Source organism: Stegastes partitus, unplaced genomic scaffold (genome assembly GCF_000690725.1).
Source record: "Stegastes partitus isolate 25-593 unplaced genomic scaffold, Stegastes_partitus-1.0.2 Scaffold187, whole genome shotgun sequence".
Classification (NCBI taxonomy): domain Eukaryota; kingdom Metazoa; phylum Chordata; class Actinopteri; family Pomacentridae; genus Stegastes; species Stegastes partitus.
Window position 1 is genome coordinate 533,699 of NW_007577918.1, and position 12,848 is coordinate 546,546.

The 12,848-nt window shown below is 37.8% G+C and overlaps 1 long non-coding RNA gene across 1 annotated transcript in view; it reads left to right on the forward strand.

The window, feature by feature from the left end:
- The window catches only part of LOC103356157 (uncharacterized), a 20,156-nt gene extending 8,586 nt beyond the window's left edge, over nucleotides 1–11,570 (forward strand). Inside the window, exons 2-3 of the long non-coding RNA XR_520128.1 lie at nucleotides 11,299–11,301; nucleotides 11,560–11,570. This is a non-coding gene — a long non-coding RNA (uncharacterized LOC103356157). The remainder of the gene's footprint in view (nucleotides 1–11,298; nucleotides 11,302–11,559) is intronic.
- Nucleotides 11,571–12,848: the final 1,278 nt, after the last annotated feature.

Here is a 12,848-nt window from a genome sequence, read left to right on the forward strand (position 1 = left end):
CCTTGGATAATCGATATTCTCGGGACAGCTGATAAAACAAAAGGATTAATTAATATAAGTCCCTTTGTTTACCAAAAAAAATGTGTGTAGGGCCACTAACAAGGGCACTGGAGTTGGCCAAACTCAAAGAACAAACCAAGTTGGATCGACAAAAAATCGAACACCTTCAGGACCGCATTACATACCTGGAGGAGACCAACAGGGAGCTTAGAAAGGACAAGGACTTCCTTCTTGCCCAAATGAAGACACCCTCTCTGTCACCTGCATCTTCTAAAATGTCAGGTAATATGAATAGACATTTAGTGGTTTTCATTAAGTACTAAATGTTCAGAGATGGACTTGAAGTTCAGGTAAGTTATGGAAGAGGGAGCACTAAAGCTGATCTTTATAATCTGGTGATAGAGTATAAGAGCTAACCTTCTTTTTATTGTTCGAACACAATTGTATCCGATTGGAAATATGTTTTTACAATGCAGGAAAATGTTGTTAGAACAAGGTCATGTGACTGTTAGTATCACAATAATATATTTTTTTTCTTAATGGTAATGTGTACTTGTCTACTTGAATATAAAAATGTGACAAATAATCCAATTGCAATTTATCATATTAAAATCTATTTTCTTGTAAAGTGATATATCACACCAAATTCTTACGATACAACATCTGGTGAAAATAATAGAGAAATGTTATTTTGAGAAAACAATGCGGTTTGTATGTGGTTGTCCTGATTCAGTTAGAAAACATTTCATAGAAAACATTTCAGAACAATATCACAATATCATATATTTATCAAAACATGGTTATGCTATAATACAACTATAGCTCAACGCTTATTGTGTTAGTGCCAAGATTGACTTCCACTTTTTGATTTTTAGTGCCACCGCTTCCTATTGTCGATGGACTTCATTCTGTTCATCTATTATGTCCACCCCTGCTGCATCCAGTGTGACACACATGATTTATAAATATGAGGAATATAAAATAGCCTAATATTTGACATTCATTTCCTCTTCTTTTGTATTTCCATAATAACAATATTGAAACAACTGCATTAACATCTAAGCTTTTTTTTACTTATAAAGTTTTCTGCTTGTCTCCCCCAACTTCTATGTCTCACAGATACTAGAAAGACCGCTCAGGTTCTTTCTTCATCTTCATCTTCAGGGTCTCCTGCCTCCTTCTCAGACTCCAGCCTCTCCTTGTTCTCCGAAGTACAGGAGACGGAGAAAAAGAAGAAAAGAAAGAAGTCCAAGAGACACACTGAAGCTCATTGCCGTTCAAGAAGTAGGCACAGGCATTTAATGTTCCAGTATTTACATGTCTTCTATAGTTGGTATTTGTATAAAAGCATCAGCTAACACAGGCCTCATTTAATTAATCAGAGGCCCCAGTAACTACTACATTATGTCAATGTCCCACATAAATAGAAATATTTTAGTGTTTTATTGTGAAGGCAATGAAACCGTCAAAATAGACGTAGCATGCCCCAGAGGTTAACTGCACAGAGCGAGGACCCGGCAAACGCTGCTTGCAGCTTTAATTTTTTGTTTTGTTTTTGTTCAGTTACAACAACTGATGGAGTCATCCGCCGCTACAAAGAAGCCTTGAGGAACTTTGCTAAGTGTGGATCCATGAAAAGGGCCTTCAACAAAATGAACGTTGACCGCAACACAATTGCAAGAACAGCAGTTATTGCTGAGCTAGCTATCACATTCCCAGAGATCTTCAAGGAGCTGCTCTCCACCGATGAAGATCACAGTGCAGAGAAGATCTCTGAATTTGCAGAACGCTGTAGAAGAGTGATAACCAATGAGATGGCTGAAACAATCACTGCAAAGAAAAAAAGGGGGAAACTCCTGCCAATAGTGTATAAGTACACTTAGGTGAACATAATCATGCATCTTTACACTTTTTCAAAGAATAGGCCATACTGTTTTTTTATTGAGTTGAATAAGAATGTTGTCTTGGCTTGTTTGATTTTCATCCCACAGTAGTTGGGATAGATGGAAATATGTTGGGGCCCTCTGTGGAGGTTATCCTGTGTTGTTTTTGAAAAAATAAAAGGATAACTATTTGTTAGATTTACTGTTGCTTGATTGCATTATATGATTAATATGATTTTATTTTACAGTATCATAAAACTTATTGACATCTTAATAACTGGTTCAAACTGGTTCACTTTACTTCAGGTCAAGGATATATGACATTTAACTGTTATGATATTATCTGACAGCATCATAACACTTAATGATATCTTCATAACTGGTTCAAAATGTTTCACTTTACTTCAGGTCAAGAATAGAAAACATTTAACTGTTGTGATGTTATCTGACAGCATCATAACACTTAATGACATCTTCATAACTGGTTCAAACTGTTTCACTTTACTTCAGGTCAAGAATATAAGACATTTAACTGTTATGATGTTATCTGACAGCATCATAACACTTAATGACATCTTCATAACTGGTTCAAACTGTTTCACTTTACTTCAGGTCAAGGATATAGGTCATTTAAATGTCTTATGACAGTTAATGTCAGTTCCAACCAGGTATAATAGATCAATGCCAAGTTAATAGATACAGCTAAATTGTGTCTTTACATCTGACGATGTAGTTTGTTATGACATGTTAATGTCAAGTGGTCATAATGAAAAATTTTGGGGATAATTTGTCCCTCGTTGTCTCTGGTCAAGTTGTCATAAAAAAGACAATAGTTGGCCATTTTGTCCTCTACTTATGTCAACTTGTCATGACAAAGACAATGGATGGTCATTTTTCCCTCTCCTTATGTCAACTTGTCATGACAAACAGTGCTAACCTAGCCCAAAAGGTGTCATTATTTACCGAATGACACTTAATGACAGCCTTTATGAAGCGTTATTCATGTTAATGACAGGTGTCATGTCACGATAATGACAGTGTAATGTCAGTCTTATGTATACCCCTTCAAATAAAGTGTTACCAAAATATCTGTTGAGGCCATTTCATGCTTCCCATGTCCACATCTGTGTCTGCAAATTCTGTTTTTCACTCAAGTCTTCTAGGGTCCATGTGCATCCCTCTGCTGCCCAAAATTTGTGACCATGCCAACCTTGAGTCATCCCTCACCTGGAAGTTTCACCACAATTTACACTATGACTGTGATCTAGGAGTGAGAATAAATACCTGGGCCTACCCATCAGTCAAACTAAACTGAGGAATAAAGCTAAAGCTAGATCAATTATCATTACATGTGCATTTTCAATGTTTATGAAATAATAAATAAACTAATAGAAGAATAAAAAGCTCTCAGCAGATTTGGACTGATCAGATCAAATCAGGTTTATTGTCATTTTGCTGTACATAGACAGTAGTACAGGCAAGATGAGGGAGCGTTTCTGCAGGATCACTTAAGTTTTGCAGAATGCACGTCTGGGATAAAACAATGAACGTTCACTCTCACTGTCTCCTGAAGGGGCCGCTGCGTCCATGCATGCTGCCATTCAATAATTAAAAAGTATTCATGACAGGTGTTGTTTTATTGATGCTATCTGTAATATTTTTATCATTTGTAACCTCCAATCTGTGGTTGCAAAACCTGTTTAGAGCCAAGAGAAAATATTTACCAGAAGACACATCAATGCACACAATTATAATGTGTTCCATACAACACAGGAAAAAAACTTGAATGAAAAAACCATGCACAAAATAAACTGGAGCCACAAAGGTCAGACACAACACTGTTTGATGAACTGTGTTTCACAATGTTGAATGCTGGCAACTACCACACTCTCGACTGTAATACCAGTTACGTTTTTTGGAACACCGTATGATATGTAATAACTAACTACTGTGCATCCCATCACCCCAAAAGACCTTCATGCTGCTCTTCCATTTTCTGCAACAAATGACTGAGCAGAAAAAAAAAATTGTTACATTTCTTTTCTTGTTTAGTTCTTATTCTTTGCTGTTTTGGGTGTTTATAGTAACATGAAAATAAAATGTGTGTGCACACCACTGTTTTTTCACTTTTGTATATTTTGCAGTAGTACAGTGAGTTTGAGCTTGGTTAGCAAGAATTACAACAGGACCCAATGACAGTTTTTACCTCCAGCTAGCGTGACTCAGTAAGTGCCTGGCTGCTTGCACCACCACAGACAGAAGGAGATTGAAACAGTTTAATAGATGAAGATGGATGAAGATGCTGGAGAACAAGAGTTAAAATCCTATACCACAGCATTTTGCTTTTGAAGTTGCTAAAGGCAAGATTTTTGTTGAAAATGCAAATTGTTTTATTTAAATCACAGAGCAGTTTCAAGGGAGAGGGGTGTTTCATCTCTTTTAAAAGAGACACAGCAGACTGTGCCTTACCTTAAAGGAATTTAAAGGTCCAGAGGGTGCATTGAATTGGAAACTGTGTCCACACACAAAGTTTCAAACTTTAAACAGCAGTGAGTAATGACTCCATTGATAGATAAATGGGTTCTGAATTTTTCAACCTTCTACATTCATCTGATAAAAGGTACGGAGTGTTCATGTTGTGTGCAAGTCAGTGACATCATATCAAGATTTACGAGTGAGGACACTTCAATCTGTTGTTTGGCATTGTCACTGGGTGAGAATTTTTGTATGAAAATGTAATAAAATTTGTTACTTTGGTACAGGCCTTCAGACACTTGTGTAAAACCAGGTCTGGATTTTTTTATTTTTATTTGTATTTTTTGGTCTTTATTATAGAGTGGAGAGACGAGTCAGGGAAGGACAGGAAGCAAATGGCCGTGGGTTGGACTTAAACCATGGCTGCTGTGTCGTGGACTTTCAGGCCCTATACATGGGTCACCCACTCAACCTGTTGAGCTACCGGGACACCAGGGTTGGAGTTTTGAAGTCATCATCAGTATCAGTCGTTCAAAGTTGAAAATTCAGGTAATACATTTTATGGTATCATTTTATGATAGCAAAATTCACTTGCTAGATGTCCGTGTCATATTGATACCGTTTACTTGTACAAAGATTGACAGCAAGGCTCTAATACACAATGGTGATCTAAAAATATAAATAAAAGTACAAAAAATGTAGAATCAACATTCAGCATATAAATTACACAACAAAAAAGCAAACATCCATACATCCATTATCTATACACCGCTTAATCCTCACTAGGGTTGCGGGGGAGCTGGAGCCTATCCCAGCCGACTTAGGGCGAAGGCAGGGGACACCCTGGACAGGTCACCAGTCTATTACAGGGCCACACTTAGAGACAGACAACCAAGCACTTAGAGACGGACAATTTAAAATCAAAAATTAAACTCAACATGTTTTTGGATGTGGGAGGAAACCGGAGAACCCGGAGAGAACCCACGCTGCACGGGGAGAACATACAAACTCCACGCAGAAAGATTCCAGTGCCCCCACCGGGACGCGAACCGGCAACCTTCGTGCTGCGAGGCAACAGTGCTACCAACTGCGCCACCTTGCAGCCCAAAAAAAAAAAAAGCGAACACATAAAATAAATAAAAATAAACAAACAAAACTGTAGCATTTGTCCAATTTAAGAATGTCCTGAGGCCGTCTTTACCTATGAGGACCAGAGCGGATGAAAGCAGTTTTTCCCACCTATGTATTCATAAATGGAATATCTACAGAAATCCAGTCTTGTGACTAGGAATGATGACCAACATTTCTCGAATATTTCTCTTAAAATTAACTGTCTGTAAGTGTGAATGTGAGTGTGCTTGAGTGCCTGTCTCTATGCGTAGCCCTGTGATAGACTGGCGACCTGTCCAGGGTGTCCACTGCCTTCACCCTAAGTCAGCTGGGATAGACTCCAGCCCCCCGCAACCCTAGTGAGGATTAAGCGGTGAATAAATAATGGATGGATATTCATCATTTGCCCTGTGCAGACTTTGTTGGTGTTTTTATATGAAAACTTCATGGGAGAAAGCCTCTCCTGTTGTCTTTGTGTTCTGCTGTTTTGCTTCAATAAGATTTTTCTCATTTAAAACACATCTGTAAGCCTGACGTCAGAGCACCGCTCTTAATTCTAAAGTCTACACTCAATTTACACACAATTAATGTTTTTCACTGGACCTTTACAGTCCTGTAAAATGCATTAATTGAATTTTTTAATGTATTGTGTATTATAGTTTACTTGAATTTTTTTTTTGTTAAGCTCCACATTTGTTTTTCACTTTTAATTCATATATTCACCTTCTAATCAGAACACTTGTACAGCAAAATCTGAAAATCCACTAAAAATTCTGTTATTTTCTAAAGTGTACCCTTCGTATGACTGAATTATTAGTATAGGTCCTTTCTTTCCACACCAGCAGCCATTGCTTTTCAGCTTACTGCTTGCTGTTTTTTCTTAAAAAAATACCTATTTCCACTTGTTCAAAATTTTCTCTACCTTTCATACCTTTCATTCCAAATGATTGATTTTCAATCTCTCCACACTCTGCACCTTCTCCTGCATCTCCTCAGGAGTCTCTGTTTGAGAAGAACCTTTCAACATCCAAAGGTGAAATATTTAGAGGGTACGAGTCACAAAGCCCTGCAGTTCTGGCCTCAGGCAAAAGCTACAGAAAGAGGAAAGTGTTCTCAAAGTGTATAGGAGTGATATGCAAGATTGAAACCATGAGAGCAACAGTTTGCATGGTGGGAAAGGCAGGCCAGAGGAGTCAGTAAGTGAATAGTTCTGCGGTGAGGAGAAAGCCCTGAGGATGGGCTGTCTGATTTGAAAGAAGATAAGGGTTTGAAAGTGAAAATAATACAGCGATACCTTTAAACAAGAGAGGGGCAGCAGCAAATATGGGTTTCAGAGAGAGATGCTGGAGACAGGTGAGATGTGTGTGATGGCTGCAGCAACAGATTTATATGTGTGTGTCCAGACTGTAGTGTGTGGACATAAATAAGGCTGAGGGAGAAAGCTTTCAATTGAATATAATCAAGTGGATCCTTTAGAGTGCTATTAATCTCTCTCACTCTCTCTCTCTCTCTCTCTCACACACACACACACACACACACACACACACACAAGGAGAAGTCAGCACCTCTGATATCAACTGCCACTGCTTTAATTTGTACACTGCTTTGACTGTGTATGTACGCAGTAACAGTATACACACAAAAACATTTAAACAGAAGAGAGAATGTGAGGCAACCTAATGAGGATGTCTGTGGCTATGAGTCAAACATCTCTGACAAGTTTGACTCTCTTACACTCACTATCACTCTTTCACACACATAAACAATTCAAAGAATTTTGCATTCACACATATTTATCCTGACACTAAACACATAAGACTGAGAACTCAACAATTTCTAACATGTGTTTGATAAACCATAGTTGCAGATACATCATGTGTTCGTTTTTCTTTAATTTTCAACCTAACCTTGTTTAAAAACAGACACAATGTCACCTGTACAAAATATGCACAAAATCATGCTTTAAGCAGAAAGAGGTTTCCTTATTTTTAAAGCAGATGTTTTTGTTTGGTCATGTTTTAGTCTGCAAATGCTTAACTTCAGACTCCTGCTCCTGTTGATGTGCAACCCTATTGCAATTTATTTGAAGGCTGCTGATGGTTAAGTATGTTTTTTTGTTTGTTTGGTTTTTTTTTTACCACATATTTACTGTAGTATGATACATGTATTTTTACTTGTGTAAAATGTTACTTTTTTTGAATCAATAATTATGTAATTTTATATAACACACATTTTAGGCACACACATTTTATTTTATTTTATTTTATTTTATTTTATATTTTATTTTATTTTATTTTATTTTTTATATCTTTATTTTTATTTTTATTTTATTTTATTATTATTATTTTTCTTTACACCGTAGTTACTATATTGTATCTTTTTATTTATCATACTACGATTCCTTTTATTTTATTTTATTGTACTAGAACACTGCATGCCCCTGTGTTCCCTTCTTGGAAGCTGCTGGAACTGTAAATTTCTCTTGGAGATGAATAAAGTATCTATCTATCTATCTATCTATCTATCCATCTAATTATGCATCATTTAGGGCTGCAAAGTGGAGCAGTGGTTAGCCTCGCAGCAAGAAGGTCGGTGGTTCGCGTCCCGGTGAGGGCACCCAGGATCTTTCTGCGTGGAGTTTGCATGTTCTCCCCGTGCAGTGTGGGTTCTCTCCAGGTTCTCTGGCTTCCTCCCACAGTCCAAAAACATGTTGAAGTTAATTGGTGATTCTAAATTGTACATAGGTGTGAATGTGAGTGTGCTTGGTTGTCTGTCTCTAAGTGTGGCCCTGTGATAGACTGGTGACCTGTCCAGGTGTCCTCTGCCTTCGCCCTAAGTCGGCTGGGATAGGCTCCAGCCCCCCTGCGACCCTCGTGAGGATTAAGCGGTGTATAGATAATGGATGGATGTATCATTTACTTTCTTGATCTGCATATTTTCCCACATCTAGTTGCAGAAGCTTTCCAGCTCAGATGTCTCACACCGCTGTGTCTTGATTTTACATTATTTAGTGAGGACAGCAAAAGTTGAGCTGTATGTAATAAAATTGAATCAGTTTAAAGGTCCTAAAGCCAAAGCTTTTTTCAGTGCCATACACTGAGGACTTTTTGTACAATATCTTTTTTGCTTTCCTTTTTTGATGCATTCTAAAATGTTGAATATCAGCAAAACAAGCAACTGTAAACACGTTTTTCTATGAAGTAATTGGTACAAAACCACACTCTCTAAAATAAGCTGCTCTGATGAAGTGAACAGACAGAGCAGAATTCCTTTAAAAACATCAACCACAAAACAAAAAGTACACAGCAAATCTCTGTGCTGCAGGGAAGTTAAAATAAATATATTATGATCACAGTCATTAACAACTCATGGAGTCAATAAAATAAAAAAATAAAAGCCACTGATTTAAACCAAAAAAAAAAAAAATTAATAAAATGTCAGACATTAATTAAAATCAGAAATACTATTAAGATGAGTAATATGGCCAAAGGATATGTAGACAGATTTAATCAAAAGCCAGGCAATTTTTTTATTATTATTACACTGCATGGCTTTAGGCAGTGTTGTAATTATTCTCTGAGATGCATTCTGTAAAAAAAATAACTTGCTGAAAAAACATATGCCTTTACATTCTAAGCTGAACAATCATAGAATCACTATTAAGAAGTATTGTAACTGATCAAATGCCTCGGCTGGCATCTGATCTGTATGAACTGCAACGTCTTGAAACATGAAATTCTTTAAATATGACTGCTGTAATTGCAAATTCAAGCATATTTGTATGTAAGTATGAACCAGCCCCCATTATGTATTTACATAATCAAGAAACACAGAATTAACTTTCAAAATAAAGTATTGTGTGCTTTCAAACTTCTTTGTGTATCAAAGTTCATTATGTCCACTGGGATAATAAAGGACAACAACAAACACACAGACTGCAGTCTTTCTTTGCTGTCTCCCAAATTATGTTTGAATGTTTTCTGAACAAGAGCCCAACTTCTATTGAAAGCGCTGGCAAACAAATGGCGCCAGAGAAGGCAGAGAATAGAGCTGCTGAGAAAAATATTTTGTAACAGAGAGTGTTTGCTGTGATTTGCAGAACACCTGTTTCTGAACAACTCTGTCCACTTGCTACAAAACCTCTCTGAATGTGTAGTAACGGTTCACAGCACCGTTAAAGCCCTTGTTCACATGCAAATCCTGCTCTCGCTCCCTCCTGAAAGCCTCCGTCACTGCGTTGTCTTCACCAGCACACACAACAATACACATGCATTTTCTCAGGGACTTGTCACTGTGTTCAACACCAATGTCTCTCTCACACTGTCTCACATATTTTTCTCCTTCCATCTCTCATTCTTGTGTAGAGGAGGGATTAGGATTCAGAAGAAAAGACTTATTTGTGCAGTCCGTACATCCCACAACACACACACACACACACACACACACACACACACCATTCACCTTTAAACCAAACAAAGATGCTCACTGAAAACAGCTTGTAGGTGCAACGAGCTACAGGAATGATACAGTTCATCGGGGGTTAGGATAACAACTCTGCTTAAAGGGATTAGGCAGTGTGTTAAACACTGTACCAGTCTCACCAAAAAGATACAGAGGCAATTTTTAAAGACAGCTCCAAACAAGTGTAGGTGGTGCATGCATGAGGGGAGCTGCATTCGGAGTGGAAACTTTTTGAATGGCATGACTATAACATACAAGAAAGTGTATGTGGGAAATTACAAAAGCAGTTGAAAGGTAAAGTGTAATGTAATCTAATAAAAATGGATGTTCATGAGAAAAAGAAAGATATAAATGGAATATGTCGTTCAGAATGAGTTGTTACTGTAGAAATTATTGGGTGATGATGAAACAGTTGGCAATTAGACCGTGGAGGTTTATTCTCCATTAGTTTTCATTCTGAGCAGACAGCCACATTTTTCATTCAGCAGCAAACTCTGTTTTGTTTTTTTGCATCTGTTCTTGGCATTTTCTTAAATTTATTGCGTGTTTCTAAATGTTAGACAATGTCTGCACCCACACATGTTCACGTATCAACACAAACAAATCCTTAAAGCCAGCATTTGCCTGTCAAACAAACACCATTGAAGAGTCTTACAAATGCACAAAGACAAATAACACACGCACTTGGATGAACCCAGCAGTGCCTTTGCATGCCCACATTCATCACACACACTGCCTAGACTTAGTTTTACCTTTAAAAACATGAAGAAAATAAAACAGAAAACAGTAAGGGCAACTTTCTCCTAGCTCTGCCTCACCACAGCAGCAGCAGGGTTTCATGATGCATTGCTGCTCACTGCTGCTTCTTGCTGAGAAGCCTCTTTGATGTAGACACACCCTGCCCAACTGTCACCCACTAAATCCTTATTGTGCGAGTAAATCCCAACAAAAGCCAAAGATAACCTACCCTCGACACTTTGCTCTGGAGGCTTGGGGCCTAACATTCCTTGATCTCTTCAGGAAACAGTTCTGAGCACATCACACATGATTCAAGTCATTTTTACAAATGCCTGCTAATTAATCTGCATTTCATATACAGTTTTGATGAACATATAGTCTTCTTTGCAACTACAAGAACACTTGCCTTTATGAGTGAAATGCATTGTTAGATTTCATGTAATGCAATACAATATTTTCACACAGGATAAAGGACATATACAGGGATGCCATGTAATAAATTATGAATCTCTTTATATCAAAGAAATAAAGAAACACAAAATTACATGTTTAGAACAAAAAACAATTTAAAAAAAATCAGTTTTAAAATTAAAAAACACAGAGACGAATTAAAACGTGAAATATCAGCCAGCATGTTTTTCACAGTTTTACAGTAGCAAATGTGCTTGATTTTGACTTTGTGACATCTGACAAAGGAAAACAGGGTCGACAAAAGCCACAGAGGTGACAAAGAATGAAAGGGGCTTTCGAGAAATAATTACTGTGAGTGGGGAAGAGGAGAAATAGAAGGGGTGGCAGCAGTTATCATAATCCCTCTTTTTAAGGGGTTATCATAATCTGCCTTTTTAGTTCTTTCTTCGCCAGCCTTCTAAACTCTTCTCTCTGCTGTCAGCATCAACACTGCACTTTACAAAATGCCTGTGGTATATTTTCCAGTCCTCTTCCCAAGAGAAGTGGAAACACTAAAATGAACAAATCTTATCTTGCTGTGGAGAGACAGTTACAGTGGCTGATTTCAGCCAGCCTTACTTTAGCTTTTGGTAGTGGAATGGATGGGAGGGGGGGTGAACATACATTTCTAGACCAATCCTGGGAAATACCACTCAAGAAAGTGTAGCAGTTCGGATACCACCTTTACAATCCTGCACGAGAGAAAATGATGCCATTTACTTTTCTCTAAGAGAAACAGTGAAGTCCACTCAGGATGAGACTGACTGGCAAAAGGCAAGTATAACACACCACACTGTGGAATTGTCCTGTGAGTTTTTTGAGTGTGTTGCTATGCAGCTCAATTAGTTTTTAAGAGTTTACATGCATCTGAAGAAAACAAAGACTTCATACATGTCAGCAGCCCACCATGTATGATAAAAAACATAATTAAAAAAAAGCGATTCCAAATAAATTGTGATATGATCACACATAACATTAAAACAAGTATTTCTTGTGGGAAAAGCCTTCAAGTGTAGAAAATGCATGGCGAAGAGATGAATGAACCATAAATGCTTAAGTTGCAGAAAAGAATAAAATACTAATACATTAAAAAAAAAAAGATTGTATTGCCAGCATGTCTGTGAGTCTAGGTGCAGGTTCTGTAAGCACATATACACCAACAACTCTTATCGCTTGTAAATTTCTATATGTGAGCCACTTCAATACCAACCATTACATGTCTATACTTTTATGACACATTTTGAAGTGCTTACACACACACTCAATAATCACACACACTCATTCATGGGGCACACAAAACACAATGCCAACAACTTGAAAGTAAACGCTGGGCATCTTCCCATACTGTATTCCTGTTGTCTACTCTGTACAGTGTCCACCTTCCTACTGTAGAACACACAAGCCAGTTTGTTAGGAAAGAGAAACAACTCTCTCAATGGGTGAATGGAGAAATGCATGTATATACAGTAGTGTACTCACGGTGGTCAGGAGTGTTGCTTTCTCTCAGTCCACTCTGTCCTGCCTCTGGATTTCTCTCTCTCTCTCTCTCTCTCTCTCTCTCTCTCTCTCGCTCTCTCTCTCTGTTTCTTGCTCTCTATCTCTCTCTATCTCTCTCTCTGCCTCTCTGTTGACACTGTGATCGCTTCTCTGGACAGACGCGCCACAGCGAACACACACTCCACTCTGTTATATCTCTCTGACGAACGAACTGCCCTGAATGAGGCACTGAGA